The sequence below is a fragment of the Phascolarctos cinereus genome, unplaced genomic scaffold (assembly GCF_003287225.1).
Source record: "Phascolarctos cinereus isolate Bilbo 61053 unplaced genomic scaffold, phaCin_HiC Scaffold_726;HRSCAF=1367, whole genome shotgun sequence".
NCBI classification, from domain to species: Eukaryota; Metazoa; Chordata; class Mammalia; order Diprotodontia; family Phascolarctidae; genus Phascolarctos; species Phascolarctos cinereus.
Window position 1 is genome coordinate 412,328,748 of NW_027556098.1, and position 19,066 is coordinate 412,347,813.

The 19,066-nt window shown below is 48.4% G+C and overlaps 1 long non-coding RNA gene and 1 pseudogene across 2 annotated transcripts in view; both read left to right on the forward strand.

Annotated features, from left to right (window-relative positions):
* Positions 1-6,854, forward strand: part of LOC110204482 (very-long-chain 3-oxoacyl-CoA reductase-B-like) — a 117,762-nt pseudogene extending 110,908 nt beyond the window's left edge. Inside the window, exons 9-12 of the transcript XR_013482603.1 lie at positions 1,095-1,160; positions 1,432-1,579; positions 6,560-6,673; positions 6,781-6,854. The product of XR_013482603.1 is annotated as a very-long-chain 3-oxoacyl-CoA reductase-B-like (transcript). The remainder of the gene's footprint in view (positions 1-1,094; positions 1,161-1,431; positions 1,580-6,559; positions 6,674-6,780) is intronic.
* Positions 6,855-14,493: 7,639 nt separating this feature from the next.
* Positions 14,494-19,066, forward strand: part of LOC110204027 (uncharacterized) — a 48,996-nt gene continuing 44,423 nt past the window's right edge. Inside the window, exon 1 of the long non-coding RNA XR_013482606.1 lies at positions 14,494-14,578. This is a non-coding gene — a long non-coding RNA (uncharacterized LOC110204027). The remainder of the gene's footprint in view (positions 14,579-19,066) is intronic.

Sequence of the window (19,066 nt, forward strand, 5' to 3'; positions counted from 1 at the left end):
TTGAGCCAGCCTGAATCCAGCCCTCTTCCTGCTACTATGTGTCTCCTATCTGTACTATGCATGCTAGAGCCCAGCAGAATTGACTTTCCTGCTACTGCTCACAGAGGACACTGTACTCCCCCACTCCACCCCCACCCCTGCCTCTATTTCTGTCCTGCTCTCCCTACTCACCTCCATCTTTTAGAATCTCCAGCTTCCTCCAAAGCTCAGCTCAATTGCCACTGTCTACTTGAGGCTTCCTGATCATTCACACTGGCCCAGGTGCTTCACCTATCATTACTGGTATTAATCACAGTCACTTGTATTTGTATAAGACTTGAAGGTTTGCAATGTACTTTACGAATATCCCATTCGATCCTCACAAAAACCTTGGGAGGTGGGTGCTCTTTTTATGCCCATTTATAGATGTGGAATTGGAGGCCAACAGAGACAGAGGTTAAGTGACTTGCCCAGGGTCTCACAGCAGTAATGTCTAAGGCAGGATTTGCACTCCGATTTTCTTGAAGCCAGATCCAGCATTCTGTCATTGGGCCACTAGCTGCATATGTTTGATATGTATGCATGTGGACACATGTTTCTCAGGATAGAATGGAAGCCTCTGGAGGGCAGGGATTGTTTTGGTTTTGTGTTTTTTTGTTTGGCTTTCTGTTTTTATCTTGTCTCTAGTGCCTAGAAGAACCCCTGCAGAGAGTGGGCTATTAAATACTTCTTAGCTGTTTGATTGGTCATAAGAACCAGGCATATTTAGCCAGGAGAAGAAAAGGCTTCATGCAGGACTTGGGAACTCTCCTCCAGGACTTGGAAGAATGTCATGGAGTCAAGAACCAGTCTTGTTTCCTTGAACCCAGAGGGCAGAACCAGGAGCAATGAGGTGTCAGGGCAGAACAAGGGTCCTGTCAATGAGAGCTGCCCCAGAGTGGAGGCTGCCTGGGGAGGTAGTGAGCATCCATCTTGGGAGGTCTTCCAGGAGAATCTGGAGTACTACTTCTCATTGAGGGTGTAGTGAAGATTCCTCTTCAGGGGTGGGTTCCACTAAGCTGTACTCTGGGTCCTTCTGATGCTAAAATTCTGTGATTCACCCTCTCTACTCCTAGGCCTTTATGAATAGCTTCTCTCGGGCTGTGGCCTTGGAATACCAGTCCTCTGGAGTTATCATACAGGTATGGGTGTGGGTGTGAGTGTGAATGTGCTTGTGTGATTGTTAGGGCCTGAAGAGTGGATGGGAAAGTTGTGAGGAGCTGAGAGATGGGGGAGAGCTTGGGAAGAGGGCAAGGGGGTCAAGGTAAGTGGGATGGTGAGAGGCAGCAGGTTTGGTGAGGTAGCAGGAGGGTGGGGGTAAAGATGGGTGACCAGCTAAGGGGAGGAAGCTTTGGGAGGTGGGTAGAGTGAGAGCTATGACCCTTCCATCTAGTCATCAACTTCTTTCTCCAGACTCTTACTCCTCTGGCAGTTTCCAGCAACATGAGCCAGATGCACCCACAAAATTCTTGGTGAAGTCTTCAGATGACTTTGCCAGAGAAGCCTTGGATACGTAGGCGTCTCTAACTTCACCTGGGGGTGTTTCCTACACTCTGTCCACGTGAGTGACTGGGGTGCCCATTGGGTTGAACTAATAGGGAAGGTGTCCAGACCAACTCCTGGCGTGATGGGTTGGCTAAGGAGGGAAGGAAGGATACTCTTACATGCCAGGAACTCTGCTAACCCCTTTACAAAGATCTCATGGTCCTCACAACAACCCTGGCAAGATAGGTGCTGTTATTATCCTCATTTTCCAGTTGAAAACAGTCAGACAGCTGTTCAGTGACTTGTCTGGGGTCACACACTGGTAAGTTTCTCAGGCTGGATTTGAACTCAGGTATTCCAGACTCCAGGTCCAGTGCTCTAGCCATTATCACCTATCTGTACACACCTGGGTAGAAGTTGACCTTTGGGGGTGTATGTGTGTGTGTGTATTGGGTGAGGGGATAATCGGTTTTTTGAGCAAAACCCATGGGGTTCAAAAGAATGGGAGGCATGAATGAAGTCAGATGTCTGCCCAGTTATAGTGTCATGGAAAGAACATTGGATTTGGATTCAAAAGACCTGGGCTGAAATCCTAGCCTTGCCATGTACTGACCTCATCAGTCACCTTGCCCAGGGTTTGTCTGGTACACAGGAAAGAATACTGGATTAGGAAATTCCAGTCCTGGCTGTGAGGTGAGGAAGCACTGAATATCTCTGAGACTCAGTTTCCTCATCTGTACAATGAGGTGGATGGCTCAGGGCTTCCCTTCCATCTCTAAATCTGTGATTCTAAGAGCCAAATTCAGAATTCAATTTTTTTCCACTTGTGAACTGAGAGTGGCTGTGATCAGGTGATCTCCATGGTCCTCACAGCTCTGAGTCCTCCTTTTGGAGAGATGAGCTCCTGCCTGTGATTTCATAGGAGGTAGGGAACTCCTGGTGAGGACCTTCCCTCTCCCAATACAGCTTGTCTGCAGTCTAGGTTGTTGAGTTGTCTGGGGCACTGAGAGGGTGCCACAGCCTGTCAGTGTCAATGCTGGCCATTGGCCCCTCAGCTTCTCAGCCACATAGCTTGTGGAGGGCTCAGATGTTCTGAGAAAGTCATCAGAGCAAGCCCCCTCCTCCCTGGGTCTGATACTGAAGTCTTGAGGCCTTGAAGGAAATGCCTCCACCAGATTTACAGATTGGAACCATTCCCAGGTGCCAGTTGTCATAATGCTAGATAGGTCAATGGGAACTCACTTATCCAAAGCCCATCTGACCAATGCCGTAAGACCTTGGCTTTTGTCGGGGGGGTCCCTTCAGTTATAGGGCACATGACTCTCTAGAACTTGGTTGTCAGGAACCAGCCAGTTCTATAAAATTCAATGATGCCAGATGTAGTTACCTAGAACCCACTGTAGGTAACTTTGATGTTTAGGGCTCTTATCAACAGCCTAGAGTGCAGGTATGTGGAACTTGGTGGCTACAAGTCAGCTCACAAGAACTGTGTCCTTCCGAATTGAGGTCACTGGGCCTTACTTATTTGATATGTTGTTCTCTAGAAGTCGTTGGTTCAGAACAGAATCAAGAATATGACAAGACCCCCCAAAAGAAACACCTTAGCTCCAAAATGTGTCATGTGCATGCAAGCATCTTCATCTTCTCAAGGAGAACCCACTGGGTATTTACTCTAAACCTATTGGCTCTTATTCAACACAAAATTCTTACAACCTTGGTGCTCTGGTTCTCTAAGTCAAGAGATGATTAGAATTATCAGATTGGAGATGCATGGACCACGTCCCCCTGCCCCACCCGCCAGAAGGGGATGGACTCAGGGTGCAGAGCAAGAGCTAAGGTTTAGGACATGGCCAGTATGGGATTTTGCTGCGCTTGATTAGGCATGCTTATTGCAAGGGCTTTTTTTTCCTTCCTTTCTAAACAGGAAAAGTGGGAAGGAGAGGAAATAGATTTAATTTAATTTTTTAAAAAGGATTAGAGGGTACATGGAGTTAACTAGAGAAGGGCAGGGTGACTGATGGAATTAAGTGATGGAGCAAAAGACAGAAATACAAAAGGCAACAATAAGGTTGGTTCCTGAATGCTGACTTCTTAGAGATTAGGACATTAGATAAATGGACTCTGGATAGGTGATTCCCACGGTTCCATCTAATATTAGGGTGATGAACTGACTGCCAAGGATTTATGACTTGGTCTAGATTTGCCCAAGGAGCAGAGAGATGGGTGAGCTTATTTTTTTTAAAAAGGAAATTGGGTTAAGTGACTTGCTCAGGGTGACACAACTAGTAAGATCTGGAGTCACATTGAACTCAGGTCCTCCTGACTCCGTTGTTGATGTTCTATTCAGTGTGCCACCTAGCTGCCCCAGTGAGCCATTTAGAAAAGTTTACCAAATATTGTTTTTATTTTTAAAGGAAACATAATTTTTGATCATATACTCTTAGACTACAGTGCTGGCAAGTATCTGCATGACCACTTTGCATCCAGTTGCTTCGTTTTACAGAGTAGGAAGCTGAAACCCAGAAAGGGTATAAGATGGAAAAGACATAGTGAAGCAGGAGTGTGTCTGAAAAGAGCTGAAGGTGTTAGTAGACCGCAAGCCTAATATAAGTCAGCCATGTAATAGGGTGCCCAAAAAGCTGATCTTGAACCACGTTAAGTGGGGCAGTAGCTTCCAAGAATACAGAGGTGGTAGTCCCACATACTTGATGAGGAGGCCTGTGTTCAGTTCTGGGCACCATGGTTTAAGAAGGACATTAATGTGCTGTAAAATTTCCAGTGGTGGGAAACCAGGACGATGAAAGGCTTGGTATCCAGAGCATACCATCAGCTGAGGGCATGGGTGGTACGCAATCTGGAGAAGACACAAGGGGATCATATGGCTTTTTTGCAGTACTTGCATATAGGAGGGAATTAGCTATGTTCTTTGGCCTCAGAGGGCAGACCTGGGAGCAGAGGGGCTGGCGGTGGGGTGGGGCAAAGGGAAGAAGGGACTGAAAAGTGACCAGTTTTGGCTTGAGATGAAGACAAACTTCCTGAGGATAAGAGCTGTTGCAAAGGTCACCGGGTTGCCTTGAGAGGCGAGTTCCCCTTCCTTGGAGGTCTTGAGGCTGAGGCTGGAGGAGCATGTGCTGGGTGTCTTCTAGTGAATATTCTGTTCCTGTGTGGGATGGATTCAATGGCCTCCTGGGTAGACTAGAACCCCGGGCCATCTGACTCTTTCCCCTTCACAGAACTGTGCACCCCAGTCCCAGGGTTTCGAGCACAGAGGCTGAATTCTATTTATCCAGTACTCGCTGTGTGCAAAGCCTTGAAGTGAACAGACTGTACTCTACAGTGTGTCAGATAATACCAAAGCTTTAGAAACAGTAGGGACATAATTTATACAATATTAAATGAGGTTGATACTGTATATGCCAGAGGCTGCCTCCCAGACAGTTATCTGTTAGCAATATGAAGATTAGAACACAAGGTAACCTCTCTTAATTCATACAGCATAAATACATGGGGGCCGCTAAGTGGCTGTGTGGGGTAGATCTCTGGACTAGAGTCAGAAAGACTCATCTTCCTGAGTTCAAATTCAGCCTCAGACCCTTACTATGTGTGTGATTCTGGGCAAACCACTTAACCCTGTTTGCCTCAGTTTCCTCATCTGGAAAAGGAAATGGGAAACCCCAAATGGGGTTACGATTGGGACACAATTGAACCACAAATGAATAGATGAGAGTAAGGGGATGAAGCATTTCTATAACATCTACTATGTGCTAAGCCCTTTGCAAATATCTCATTTGATTCTCATGCCAACCCTGGGAGGTAGGAGCTGTTATTATCCCCATTTTACAGTTGCAGAAACTCTGGCAGGTTTAGGTTAAGTGACTTGCCCAGGGTAGCATAGTTAGTAAGTGTTTGAGACCAGATTTGAATTCAGGTCTTCCTTCCTTCCTTCCTTCCTTCCTTCCTTCCTTCCTTCCTTCCTTCCTTCCTTCCTTCCTTCCTTCCTTCTTTCTTTCTTTCTTTCTTTCTTTCTTTCTTTCTTTCTTTGGCAGTTGGGATTAAGCAACTTGCCCAGGGTCACTCAGCGTGAGTGTCAAGTGTTTGGTCTGAGGCCAGATTTGAACTCAGGTCCTTTTGATTTCAGATCCTGTGCCACCTAGCTGCCCCAGATTGAAGTCTTTCTAACTCCAAGCCCAGCACTCTACTACTGCATTACCAGCTGCCTCATCCTCAGCATTCTCTGCCCCCTAAGGCTTTGCCTTCTGATTGATTGGCTCCTTCTAGAACTTCCATTTTAAGGGGAAGGCCCAGGCAGCAGTTATTTTCAGCCCTGTCCAGGCTGCACTGCACTCATCTGCATAGAACTTCCCCTACCTTTTCTCTTCCCCTTCTTTAGCTTCTTTTTAGCACTCCATTAGAAGCAAAGCTTCTTGAGGGCAGGGACTGTCTTTGTTTCTGCTTGTATTTGTGTTTCCAGCACTTAGCACAATACCTGGCACATAGTAAGATCTTAATAAATGCTTACTGGCTGACTGGCAGTATAATATATAGCACTCATGTGGAAAAATCTTGGACTATAAGAGGTGGAAGGAACACCTGAGAATAGAGAATATCAGAAGTATAAGGGACCTTAGAACAGAGAATGCAAGAGCTGGGAGGGACTTTGAATATGGAATGTCAGAGCTGGGAGGGCCCTTAGAACAGGGAATGTCAGAACTGGGAGGGCCCTTAGAGCAGGAAATGTCAGAGCTGGGAGGGCCTTAGAGATCATGTAGTCTAGAGATATCAAAACTCCTGGACTGAAAAACACCAAAATGCTCCCCTGACCAGCTTAAAATGTAATTGGGAAATGCTTATGAAGGTAAATTCAACTCTGCTCCATGGCTCATGTTCCTAAGTCAGCTGTAATCTGCTGGGTTCTGTATCTCCTGGAGGTGACTGAGGAGGCCTTGAGGGGGAAATTCTCCAGGCCCCAGTGCTCTGGGCCTGGGAACCAGGCTGAGGCCAGGCTGCCTCCTGACCACTGTGCTGCCTCCTGACCACTGCTCCCTCCTTTCCTCAGGGCTTGTTGCTGTGGCCCCTGAACTCCAACTTCAAATTCATCATCCCGACTCTGATGTTCTTCTACTCTCTGCTCAGTGCATCCAGAAGTTCCTGAAGAAGTTGTGGGAAGGAGGTGGGGACTGAATTGGAGTCCCTTTGTTGGGGTAGGGGAGATGAGTGCTGCTGGTGGGAAGAGAGGGGTTTCCTCTGCTTGGCTCATCTCTCTGTCCTGTTTTCTAGGTCCCCTTTGAGGAGAAACCCCAGCCCTGAGAAGCTGTAGCTGTAACTTGTTATAATAAATTGGTTTCTCTTTAGCCAGCTATCTGTCTTATCAATAGCTGCATGGCCAAGCACACTCACCGCCATCCTGGTGCAACCCCAGCCCACAGTCGTGCTAGGAGTCCTGGGTCTGAACCCCACCTCCACCCCTCATCACTCTGAGGTCTGCTAAGTGGGGCCCTGGAGAGGCAGCCTGGCCTCTGTTGTCCATGGGCAGCCCTCCAGATACTGAAGGGATCCCAGAGAGTAGAAAGGGCAGGGGTGATGGGGGAGATGCAGGAGGCCTCCTCCTCCTCCTCCTTCTCCTCCTCCCTCCTTCGCCGCTCCCCACTCTTAGAAGTTGTCACAGACTCCAGGCTGGGGTGGAGGGCAGTCAATACACTGTGATAATTTACGGGCCCCAGGAGCTCTGGTTCCCATCTCCACCTTCTTCCCTTATTTGCTCTGTAACCCTGGGCTAGAGACTTCCTGTTCCTAGTCTGATTTTCCCTTCTATAAAATTAGGTGGGAGGGGATGGATTTTGATGAATCTCCCAAATTCCTTGCCAGCCCCTGGGACCAGTCCCCTTATACTCTTCCTTAGGTCTGACATTCTGAGTCTTGGGTTCAAGCTGGGCCATTGCCCTCCACACATGCCACTTTCATTTTTCCAATGGCATGGAAGCCAAGGATCGTAGATGGGAATGCATTTGGCCAAATCCACTCAGCAAACCCACCCAGGGAAGGGCAGAGGAAGGAAAGGTCTCAAGGCTCTCTCCCTTAGAACAAGCAAAGAGCATTCTCCTCCCGCCATCCCCCCATACAAGTCACAGTCCTCTTTCCATGTACCCCTCCCCCTGCACTTCCCCCCCCCACTACAGCTCCCTCCCCTCAACCCCCTCTGAACACCTCTAGGTGGAAGCTGGGAGGGGTGGCTCCCAGAGGGCAGAATTCGGCCCTCCCTCTTGGCTGCCTTTAGCTATCTCCCTTCCCCTTCCCCTTGAGGAAGAAAAACAAGGAAAGAAATCAACTTCCTGTCTCCTTCCCAGGGCCTCTCCGGACACAGCAGAGAGTCACCAAATCCCAGATGTCAGGGCAGAAAGGGACCATAAAGGTCGCCTTGGCCAAATCCTCTAGACAGATGGGGAAACCAAGACCAAGGGAAGGAGTGGGACCTAGGCCAGGGTCTCACAGTGAGGCAGAGGAGGGGCAGGGCCCAACTTCCCACTCCTAGCTCTGGGGCCAAGGGAGCTTACCCACTTACCCAAGATTAGAGACTGGGAAGAAGAGATTGGAGAAGACCCTGCCTTCCCTCCATCGGCTGTAGGACTCCCTGAAATTCCGAGGCTGGCAGGTATTGGTCCTGAAAGCCTTCTGGGCAGCAGCCAGTGTGGCAACTCAGGTGTGGCAGGGTATGTGAGGAGTTCAGATGAGACCAGACGCCCCTTTTCACGAGCACCGAGTTCAAATCCTGCTTCTAACACTCATTGACTTTGTGACCTTGGACAACTACCTACCCTCCTTGGAACTGGTTTTCTTTATCTGTAAAATGGAGTTCACTGTCTGGCCTCTGAGATCCCTTTCAGTTCTCAATCTTATCCTATAAGCTCCTACATATCTGAAACCTTTGAGGGAAGGAGAGGAGTAAGAGGGGAATCACTCCATTTCCTCTTCCCTAGACTGTTCCCTTCTCCTGGTATAGGAGCGTCCTATGGGGGGGGACCTAAAGCAACCAGTGTTAAGGCATAGGGCCATGTTTCCTGCTCAGACTGGGAGTCCTTGGAAGGGAAGGCCAAGCCTTCACCCTTTTGCAGGGAGATTCCTGCTAGGGGACCCTAGCCACCTTGGGGTTCACACCCATTACTTCTGGCCCAGCTCGATGTGGGAGAGAGAGCTTGGTGCCCCCACCTTGCCTCAAGGGCCTGCTTGGTGCCTCCCCACTTGCCATCAACCCGCATCTCCCCAAACCGAACTCAGCCTCAGTTGCTCGTTAAATAGAAACATATTTATTTTATCATCATACATTCCTTATTATATGAGCAGCCAGTGCAAGAAGACATTTAGAGGGAAGAGAGATGGAGACTGGGCAGAGCAAGGCACAGCCTCCATTATTTCTATGGGACCTACCCTAACTCCGGAGCAGCCCTGGCTCCCAGCTCGGCCACTGGCTTGCTGTGTGACCTAGGGAGAAGTCCCTTTCTTCACTCGTGAGCCTCAGTTCTCCCGTCTCTAAAATGAGGGAATAAAACTCCATCATCTGATGTATCTTCCGACCATGATAAGTCCATGCTCTTAGTGTAGTGCCTGGCACATAGTAGATGATTAATAAATGTTTATTGATTGATTATTGATCTCGGTTCTAAATTCCTTTTCATCCTTCACTTTCCATGTTTTGAGGTGCCTCCCAGCACTGACCTTCTCTGTTCTGAGGTTCCTCCCAATTTTGACATTTGTGTTCTAAAAGTTCTCCCAGTTCTGATGATCTATGTTCTAAAGGCCCTTCCAGCTCCAATATTCCACTTTCCTAGACTTCTTCCAGCCATGACATCGTGTTCTGAGGACTCTCCCAGCTCTGACATCCCTTACTCTATGACCTGGTTTGAAACCCAGGGACAGAATCCATCCTTGGGGTCAGAATCTTTCTCAGCAGCAGATGTTGGGGGAAAGGGAGAAGACATAGGCTTCCAGGTTGGGACAGCAGCATCACAGGGCAGGTTGTAGAAGTCCCAGGTGCACTCAGGGCTGGGCACGAGGCCGAGCTGGGGGCCGAGGGCAGTGGCTGGGCAGGCAGGCAAGATCAGGCCTAGTGAGTTCGGCAAGAGGGAGGGGGAGGCTCAGATAGAAAGGTGGCCAAGGGATAGGAATGTCAGCAGAAAAAGCTCGGTCCCTGGGAAGGGCAGGAGCCCCTTTCCTACTCTGCTCCAGGCCCTGGGACACAGCCAATAACTCATAATGAGCTGCTGCACCCTGGAGAGCCCTCACATCTAAGAGGGCAGCCACATGCTTCCTCCTTGGGAGACATGAGGGGATATCATTGAGGTCTCAGAACCCTCACCATCCAACCCAGGTCCAGAACAATCATTCTATCCAGATATGGGGCTTGGATCCCTCCCAAAGGCCGATCTAGAACCCAGAGACTCGTATCCAGGACCATCATTCTTTCTCCAATTGTTTGGGGGTGTTTACACCCCCCAGCGTAATTCTCACCCTAGTTCAATCCCAGAGCCCCTCCCTTAACCACACCTAGAGCCAATATTTCCCCCACGTTCTGCATGGTGAAGCCCATCAAATTCTGTAGTCCTCACCAGCCCAAAAGTCAACTATAGAAACCCCAAACACAGATCGACAACCCTAGGCTTGATGACAACACAGTTCTGGGAGCTTTATTCACATAGCCAGCTCCAGAATCAGCCTCCCCCTCAACCAAGTTAGTCCTGGAATTCTTATCTCTAGAGCCCAGAAGCCAGAGCTAGAACCCCCAGCTCTGAAACCCACCCAGAATAGGCCCGTGTAATACATCTCCTCATACTCCAGCAGGGGCTGTCGGTGCAGCTCCAGCACCAGGGCCTAGACACATATCAGAGTGAGTACTAAGGGGAGACAGAGTGATGTGGATCAGGGGAGAGAGATTATCAGGGCAGAAGCAAGGAGAAAGATGGGGGGGAAATTGGAGGGGCACAGAGGGGGATAGAGATGAGAAAAAATGATGGGACTTTACAGGGAAAGAGATGGGGAGATAGAAGGACAAAGGAGATGGGGAAAATGAGAACAGGAAGAGATGTAAGGGGAGAGATTCAGTGACAGACATGGGAGAGATATAAGGGAGATAGAGAGGGGGAGATATTTCAGAGACAGAAAAGGGCATGAGAGAGAGGAAATGTTGGGGGAGAGGGTGGGGAGGGGAAGGGAGAAGGAGAAGAAGAAGAAAAGAAGAAAAAGAAGAAGGAGAAGCAGGAGGAGGAAAAGAGGAGGAGGAGGAGCGGAGAAAGGCAGAGTGAGAGAAGAGGAAGAAGAAGAAGAAGACGAGGAGGAGGGGGAGGAGGAAGAAGAGGAGGAGTAGTAAGAGGAGAGGAGAAAGAGGAGGGAGAGAGATGGGGGAGGGAGGGAGGGAGAGAGGGAGAGGGAGAGGAGAGAGGAGAGAGAGAGAGAGAGAGAGAGAGAGAGAGAGAGAGAGAGAGAGAGAGAGAGAGAGAGAGAGAGAGAGAGAGAGAGAGGATAGATTTGGGGGGTGATTGAGCTATACTAGACACAGAGACCCAATTTTGTAAGAAGAGGAGAAGGGAGGAAGGGCACAGTCACCAGGAGACGGGGGTGATCCTTTGCCTCTTCAATTTTCTGCCTTTCTCCCTGTCTATTTTCCAACTATCCCCTCCCTCCCACCTGTGGACATGTCCATTCATACCTGGTAAGTCTGGTCATGCATTCTTCTGAGGGCCAAGGCCTGAGCTCCCAGGGTCCCTACAATGTCATCCAGAGCCTCAGAGCTGGTCAGCTACTTCTGACACATCACTTTGGAGAAATGGGGCTGGAATTGTCCAGAGAAAGTTGAGATCAGAGTTAATCTGACTCAGAGCTCCCTTAAGGTCCCACCCAGGCCACTGAACCCATAGGTAGAAGGACCAGGAATTCTGCCCCTTTCCAGCCTCAATGGGGGGGATCCCAGAGCCCATCACTGTCTTCATGAGTGTGGGAGGGGTTGAGCACACACATGTAGCCAAAGCTGAAACTCACCTAATTCATGCCCACCCATTCCACATGGAGTCACAGACTTAGGCACAAAAGCACCTACAATGTCACACCCATCCTGGAGCAGCAGGCCCAGCCACAGCCACAGGCCTCCACACTCCTGAGTATAGCAGTCAATAGGCAATGGTAGCCTGTGGGAGCTTATGCCGAGACCCAGGTTGTGTTTTCCCCCTCTCCAAGTTGGGCCCTCTGTGTCAACATCGATCTCCTCCCTCCATTCTGCTCCTTCCCCTTTCTTCCCTCTCTTCCTTTGTCTTAGTCCAGTCTCTGGCTCAGCTGGACCTTGGCATGATCGTGATGTGACCATTGTCACAACCCTCAGGTTCCTATTTTCTAGTCAGTTTGGGAGGGGTCCAGAGGCTTCCTGAGACTGACCTGCAGTTCTTGAAAGAGCAGGTCAGCAAGGAGACGATGGCAGAGGCGGGTGACATGGTGAAGAGCATTTGCAGCTGCCTCCCAAGCAGGCTTGCTCTCTGAGGGCCCCAGGCGGGACAGATGGTCAGCTAGGGAGCTGTGGGGGAGAAGCCAGTGCTCATCACTAGCTGACCTTGGGTCCCAGCCGGCTCCCTCCACGTATTGGTTGGGCTGGCAGGCAGGAAGCGAAGTGTACCTCGCCACATTTGGGGGAGGGGTTTCTGTGTCTTTGGAGGGTCTCTCTGTATCTCAGTGGTGGGCAGGTGACATGGCTTTGGTCTCTGTGAGCGGTCTCTCCATATCTCTGATGTGAGGGTGTCTCTGTCCTTGGAGGAATCTCTCTATCTTTGGGTACTCTTTCTAGTGGAGTTTCTCTATCTCTGGAGTTCTCTTTGTGTGTCTGAGGGTCACTGTCTCTGGAGAGGTTTGTCTCAGAGCGTGGGGAGGGTTCTCTTTTGAAGTCTATGTCCCTGAGGAGGATGTCTCTGTGTCTCTGGGAAGGACATTTTTCTTGAGGCCAGAATGGGCGTCCATTTCCATGTTTCCAGAGGAAGTATGAGGGGGGCCCTTTCTGTGGTCCTTTCCCAGGGGGATAGAGTTGGGGACAGGAAGGAAAGGACCTCAGAACGTCTACGATAGGGAGAGACTCCCTGAAGAAAGAATGGGCCTCAGGACATGTGTTTGAAGGCGGATTCCTGTGTAAATACGTATAAATGTACTAATTAATGTTACATGTGAATATATATATATACATACATACATACACAAAGATGGATAGATGATAGAAAGACAAGTAGACAGGATAGATAGACAGACAGACAGAGAAGTACATCCATATTTGTCATAAGTGTTTCTGCCCAAGAGTTCCTATGAATTCCCCACATCCTTCTTTGTCCTATGCACGCCTGCTTATTTGGATGGACCCTCTTGGGTCTTCTGTAGATTTGGGAGGTTCTGTGTGCCCACTCACTCAATCTCCCCATTCTCCTGTGTCCATACAGCTGGCCCGAAGAGGTCTCAATGTTGTACTGGTTAGCCAAGATCTCAGCAAGTTATGTCGGGAGGCAGAGGACATTGGTGAGGGCCAGACTAGAAAGGAGGGGCATGGGTGAGAAGTGAGGCTGTTCGAGGTTCCACAATGGGATTTGGAACCAAATGACCCAGGTTGGACACAGCTCTGCTAGACACGGGCTGTGTGTGAGCCTGAGCCAGTCAGTCCCATGTGTTCTCTGGGCCTTTCCTCATCTATATAATAAGGAGCAGCACTAAGCTTCTGTTTCTGAATTCTCTGAGTTTTCCTACAGAGAGACTCCATGGCAAGGAAACAAGAGTCATCCAGGTGGACTTCAGTGGAGGCTTGGAGATCTATGAGGCAGTTGAAAGAGGGTTGGATGGCCTAGACATTGGCATTCTAGGTACACACCCATTCCCTCTTCCCTTCTCAGTCCTGCTCCCGGAATTCCTCTCCATCCCCTTGCTCTGTGGTACTGACATGTTTTTTTGCAGTCAACAATGTTGGAGTAGCTCCCAAGAAAATCCCCCAGAAGCTAATGGATTTGAAGAAAGCAGGAAATGTAGGGGAAGCTATATTACTCCCCACCAGCACCTGCCCTCCCCGCCCAACTCATGCCCTTTTCCATTTCTCTCAATTTTTCCATCTCTTCTCCCCTCCCTAATCCTGCCCTCTTTATGTCCCCCTTCCTTCATTGCCCCATCTTCCCTCCTATCTCCCCACCTGCACCTCCCCAACCTTTCCAACAGGCAGAAAGTGCTTTGTAAATTTAAATCAGGTGAGAAATGTGAGCTCCCCTTGCTTTTGTGGCCATAATAATAACCAATGTTGAGAAAATGTTGCCTTAAAAATTCTGACACTTTGTACCAGTTTCAGTCTATTTGTCTTCCCCCTATGTATTTACAAATGTGATTTGATTTGTTTAAATTGGGTGTTGGGTCAAACTGGGGCGGGAGTGATTTGAGTGCTTAGAGAAATTTTCCTAGAGGAGATGGAACTTGATCGGGGAGGCCGCAAGCGGGGGGAGCCTTGAAGGTTGAGAAAGACATTAATGTCTCAGCAAACTCCAACCTGAGAATTCATGGCCAGGTAGCTTTTGGGGGAAGTGAGAGACCCTGGTGCCCATGAAAAATAAAAGGTGTCCTCTGTCTTCCCAGAGTTTCACAGACATGATGAATTGTAACATGCTGTCAATGGTTCAGGTGAGAGTGAGGCAGAAGAGACAGGAAGCACCATTGGCAGGGGATGGAAGGGAGTGGGAGGGGGATATGGGGAGAGATTGGGGAGTGGGCCAAGGACGTTTCATTGGGTAGATTTAGCCTTTGCTTCTTCCTCCACAGATGACCCGGATCATCCTGCCTCAGATGGTAGTCAGGTAGGGGCAAAGGCATCCCCTTTTCCCCATCTCTAGAGCCTTCCTTCCCCTCCATACAGACATCCTGGCCTATCTCACACAACCCCCTCCCCCTGAGACACTCATTTACCTTTGATTCGGCCATTCTCAGTTTTATTCACCAACTCTGCAGGGGACGACGAGTCATCATCAATATATCCTCTATGGCTGGCAGACAGCCTTCCCCATTCTTGGCATCATATGGGGCTACTAAGGTTAATGGGTCCCACATCTGAAAGAGGCCAGACCCTTTCAAGTTACCAGGAAGAAGAAACAGGTTGAGGCATGGGGATGGAATGAACTGAGTGTCCCATGTTGATCTGAGAGCAGTAGGGTGGTGGGAGTGCCCCCTCTATCCTGGATTCCCTCATAGTCATTGGCCAACCAGCTCTCTCAGTTTCTGTTCTAGTGTATATAAACCAGAGAGTAGATACTAAGCCCTTCACCCCTATTCACCCACTACCCCTATGGGTTCAGTAATTTCATAATGGTAGGCCTCACACAGTGGTAAAATGAAACCAGCCAAAGTCTGAGTGCCCTCTTACCAAGTGGAGCCCCAGGAGCCTCCTGGGAGATAGCAATGGAAGCTGAGGTTCACTTTTGCCTTTTGACACTGACAAAGCTTGCCACATGAAGGAAGGACAGGAGAGTTCATTAAGCAAATATTGACATCTTGCTCAGTTCTGTGGTGAGCACTGTGGGTATGGGTACAAGCAAAATAAACAATCTTTGCCCTAGGCTTGGGGAATGGCGGGGTCATCATTTTGAAATCCAGAAAGTCCTGAGTAAGGCCAGGAGAGGAATAAAAGGGAGCCTGTCTAGGCATCTCCAGCAAAAGGAGACTCCAGCTGGAACTGGCTAGTAAGATCAGGGCAACCACCCTTGCAGAGGAATATTCCATGGTTAGTAGGCAGCAAGGTTGGAAGGATGCTCTAGAGTGAGGAGGTCCCAGGTCCTGAGGAAAGTGTCTAGAGCAGATAGCAAGAAGAGAAGATTTTGAGGTCCAGAAGGTTTAAAACAGGGCTATGAGGGGAGTGAGATATTTAGGAAGTACAGGAATTAGTTGGAGGGACTGGGGGTGCTTGGCCTAGAAGTGTCTTCAAGCACATGACAGTATGTTGGGTGGAAGAAGCTTTCATTCTGCTGGGACACAGAAGATGCTTTACATTTGATTTAATAGCAATAAGGAGCCGTTAAAAGTTTTCTGAGGAGGCGACTGATGTAGACAGATCTGTGCATAAGCAAGATGATCCTCACTAAAGTTTGAAGGAAAGATGGGCAGGGAGAAACCTGTGAGGAGGCTGTTCTGATGAACTAAAGAGGTGGTGGTGAGAGCTCAAACCATGGTAGTGGCCCTAGAAAGAGAGGAGAGGATAGGAAAGGTACCAGGGATATGGACTCCACAATACCTGGTCACTGACTGGATCTTAGCAGGGGAAAGAGGGAAGGAGCAGAGCTAACCCTAAGGTTCTTATCAGAGGAGAATGGTTGCATGGTGTTACTAAGGTCATAAAGAAGCATGGGGTAAAGGAAAAAGGTCGTCTTGATTCTGGATGTGCTCCAGGTGGAGGCAACGGGCAGGAAGCTAATAGGTGAGGCCAGGGCTAAAGGTTGTACTCTGAGAGTCATCAGCATTGAGGTGGTAGTAAAACCATGGGAGGGAAGGGAGATTGGCTCTGTTTCATTCTCTCCTTGATGTTTACCGCATCAAGATGTGTTGAAGAAAGTGTGTGTGTCTGGCCAAGACAAGAAGTAATTGCAGGTGAGGGAGATGTGAGAGCTGTCTCCAAGTATATGAAGGGCTTGTCATATGGAAAAGGGATTCGACTTTTTTTGTTCAGGGTAGATCCAGGGATAATGGTAGAAGTTGCAGAGGCAAGTCTAGGCTTGGGGCAGCTGTGTGGCACAGTGGATAGAGCATTAGGCCTGGAGTCAGGAAGACCTGAGTTCATATCTGGCCTCAGACACTGGCTGTGTGACCATGGGCGAGTCACTTAACCTTGTTTGCCTCAGTTTCCTCATCTGTAAAAATAGCTGGAGAAGGAAGTGACAAATCACTCCAGTGTCTCTGTCAAGAAAACCCCAAAAGGGCTTATGAAGAGTTGGACATCACTGAAACGACTCAATAACAATAAATATAGACATGATATCAAGAAAAGCTTTGTAAGTATCAGAGTTATAAAAAAATAGAATGAGTTTCCTCTCAGGGTAGTAGTTTGCCCCTTGCTAAAAGTGGAACTGGGTGACCACTGGTCAGTTGCATTATAGAAGCGATTCCTCAGGTGTGGGATGGACTAGATGCCTTCTAGATGGGATGCCTTCTAGCTTGAGGATTCTGGGATTATGTAACATTCACATGTCTAGTGGAAGCCCTTTCCCCTCTGAGATTCTTTGTTCTGTATCCTAAAGGCCCTGCTGGTTCTGGCAGTCTATAATCTAAGGTACTTTGCAGCTTTAAGGTTGTGTGTTCTAAGTCTCCTGCCGGCTCTGACACTCTCTGTTCTAAGCTACCATCAGCTCCCTTACCCTCCTCACCTCCCCACCCCCAAGCTCTGATATTCTATATACTAAGGGCCCTCTCATGTTTCATGTGGTATTTTCTCAGTTCTGATGTTTTGTGTTCTAAGGACACTATCAAATCTGACATTCCCTTCTTTAAGGACTCTCCCAGCTCACACTTACTCTGCTCTAAAGCCATCCCTAATATTCTCGGTTCTGAGGCTCCTTCCCCCTCTGATATTCTTTATTCTAAGGACCCTTCTGGCTCTGTTATTCTCTGTTCTGGCCTGACATTCCATGTTGTAAGGTCCCTCTTAGTTTTTTTAACCATGCTAAATTTAATGTAAATACGCTGTTGTGTTCCTTTAAGTTTGTGTCTTGGTCTTCCCTGAACCATAGTCAAGTTTTTTTTATTTTGTTTGTTTCTTTTTATTATTTGTTGTGTGTTCATTTTTCCAGCCTACTTCTTGACTTTAAACTTGACATTAAAGTTGGGTTCTGTTCTCCTGAGGGTAGAGAGGTGCTGTCCCGAGCTTCAGGATTTTTATTTTTTTGCTCTGTTTCAGAGCTAGCTCTGAGAGTGTCTAAATTTTCATTGCTTTCAAGGTGGTACGATCTGTGGAGAGGTGTGGTCACTGCTTTCTTCATCTGCTCTCTGGGCTTGACCCAGGAAGGGCTCCTGCTCCCCTACAGCCACCACTCTGGAACTGTGACCAGGTCCCCAATTCTCCTGCAGCCACAAGCACTATCCCTCTCTTTGCCTTGGAACTGTGACCAAGGTCCCTACTCCCTTGTGAATGACCACCAGCACTCCTATCCACTCCAGAACTGCTACCCAGAACTGCGAATAGGCCATAGAGTTGCCAATCACCCAGTGCCACCCAAAGGTCCCTTGTAATGTGTTTCTGACCATTTGTGCCACCCTCCTTACCATCTCTGTACTGAGAGCTCTCAAAGCTGCCTCTACTGCTGCAATGAGCTGCAAGACCCACCATTGGGTGCCCCTGTCACACTCTGGGCCTTTATCCACCCCGAGGTTCCAGACCTTTCCTGTTGACCTCCTAAGTTGTCTTAAGCTGGAAAAATGTCTCCCTGTGACCTTCTGTTGGTTTTGCTGCTCCAAAATTTGATTTGAAGCAATATTTTAAAGTTGTTTGGCAGGAAATGTTGGGAGAGTTCAGCTGGGCCCTGGTCTGTAACTCTACTATCTTGACCACTCCCTCCTAGTCAGGCATGCTATGCTCTAAGGCCTGTCTTGTCCCTCACACACTCTGTTCTAAAGTTCCTCCCAGCTCTGTCATTTCCTCTTCTAATGTACCCCTTCTCAGTATTCCCTGTTCTAAAATCCCTCCAATGTCTATCATTTCCTCCTCCCAGCTCTAACATTCTCTATTCTGAGCCCTTAGCAGAACCCTAGAGACCTCTTATTCTACCATATCCATTGTCCTGAGGCTCCAGAATTCCTTTGGTCAGAAGCCTTTCTTGTCACCCCAGGAAAGGGAGCTGTGTCCAAAGGAAGAAGTGGTGGTCGCAGAGTGCCAGCAGGGCTGCAGCAACGAGAGGTCTTGCCAAAATAACCTTATCTTCTGTTAGGGCAGGTGCAGAGAACTAGCACAGATCAAGAGATTCAATAGATAGCATTTACCTGGATCTCACCCAGGTGTTTGATAATATATCTCATGATGTTGTGGAAAAGAGACAGATGTCGGCTAGATGGTAGCTTGATTGAGGCCACTAGGGGCTGCCACAGTGCACAGAGTGCTAGGTCTGGAACTCAGAGCCTTACTAGCTATGTGACTCTTGGCAAGTCACCTAATCTCTGTTTGCCTCAGTGTCTTCACCTGTAAAATGGGAATAATAACAGTATCCACCTCCAAGTGTTGTTCTGTGGATCAAATGAGAAGATAACTGTAGAGCACTTAGTGAAATGCCTGAAACATAGTAAGGATAATGAAAATGCTAAGTATTGTAAGGTATTAAGTGCAGGAGTCTCAAAACACTTCAATGACCAGATACAAAGAGCTAATCATTTATGGTTTGTTAATATCAACTAGGAAAGTGGTTTCCTCGAGTGCCAGAGGGATGTGTTCTTGGGCCTATTCTGTTAAGCGTTTTTTTTAAAGTCATTGACTTGGATGAAGGCACAGATGAAATGTTTATTCAGATATGCAGTTGACTCAAAGTTGGGAGGGAAAGGAGATTAG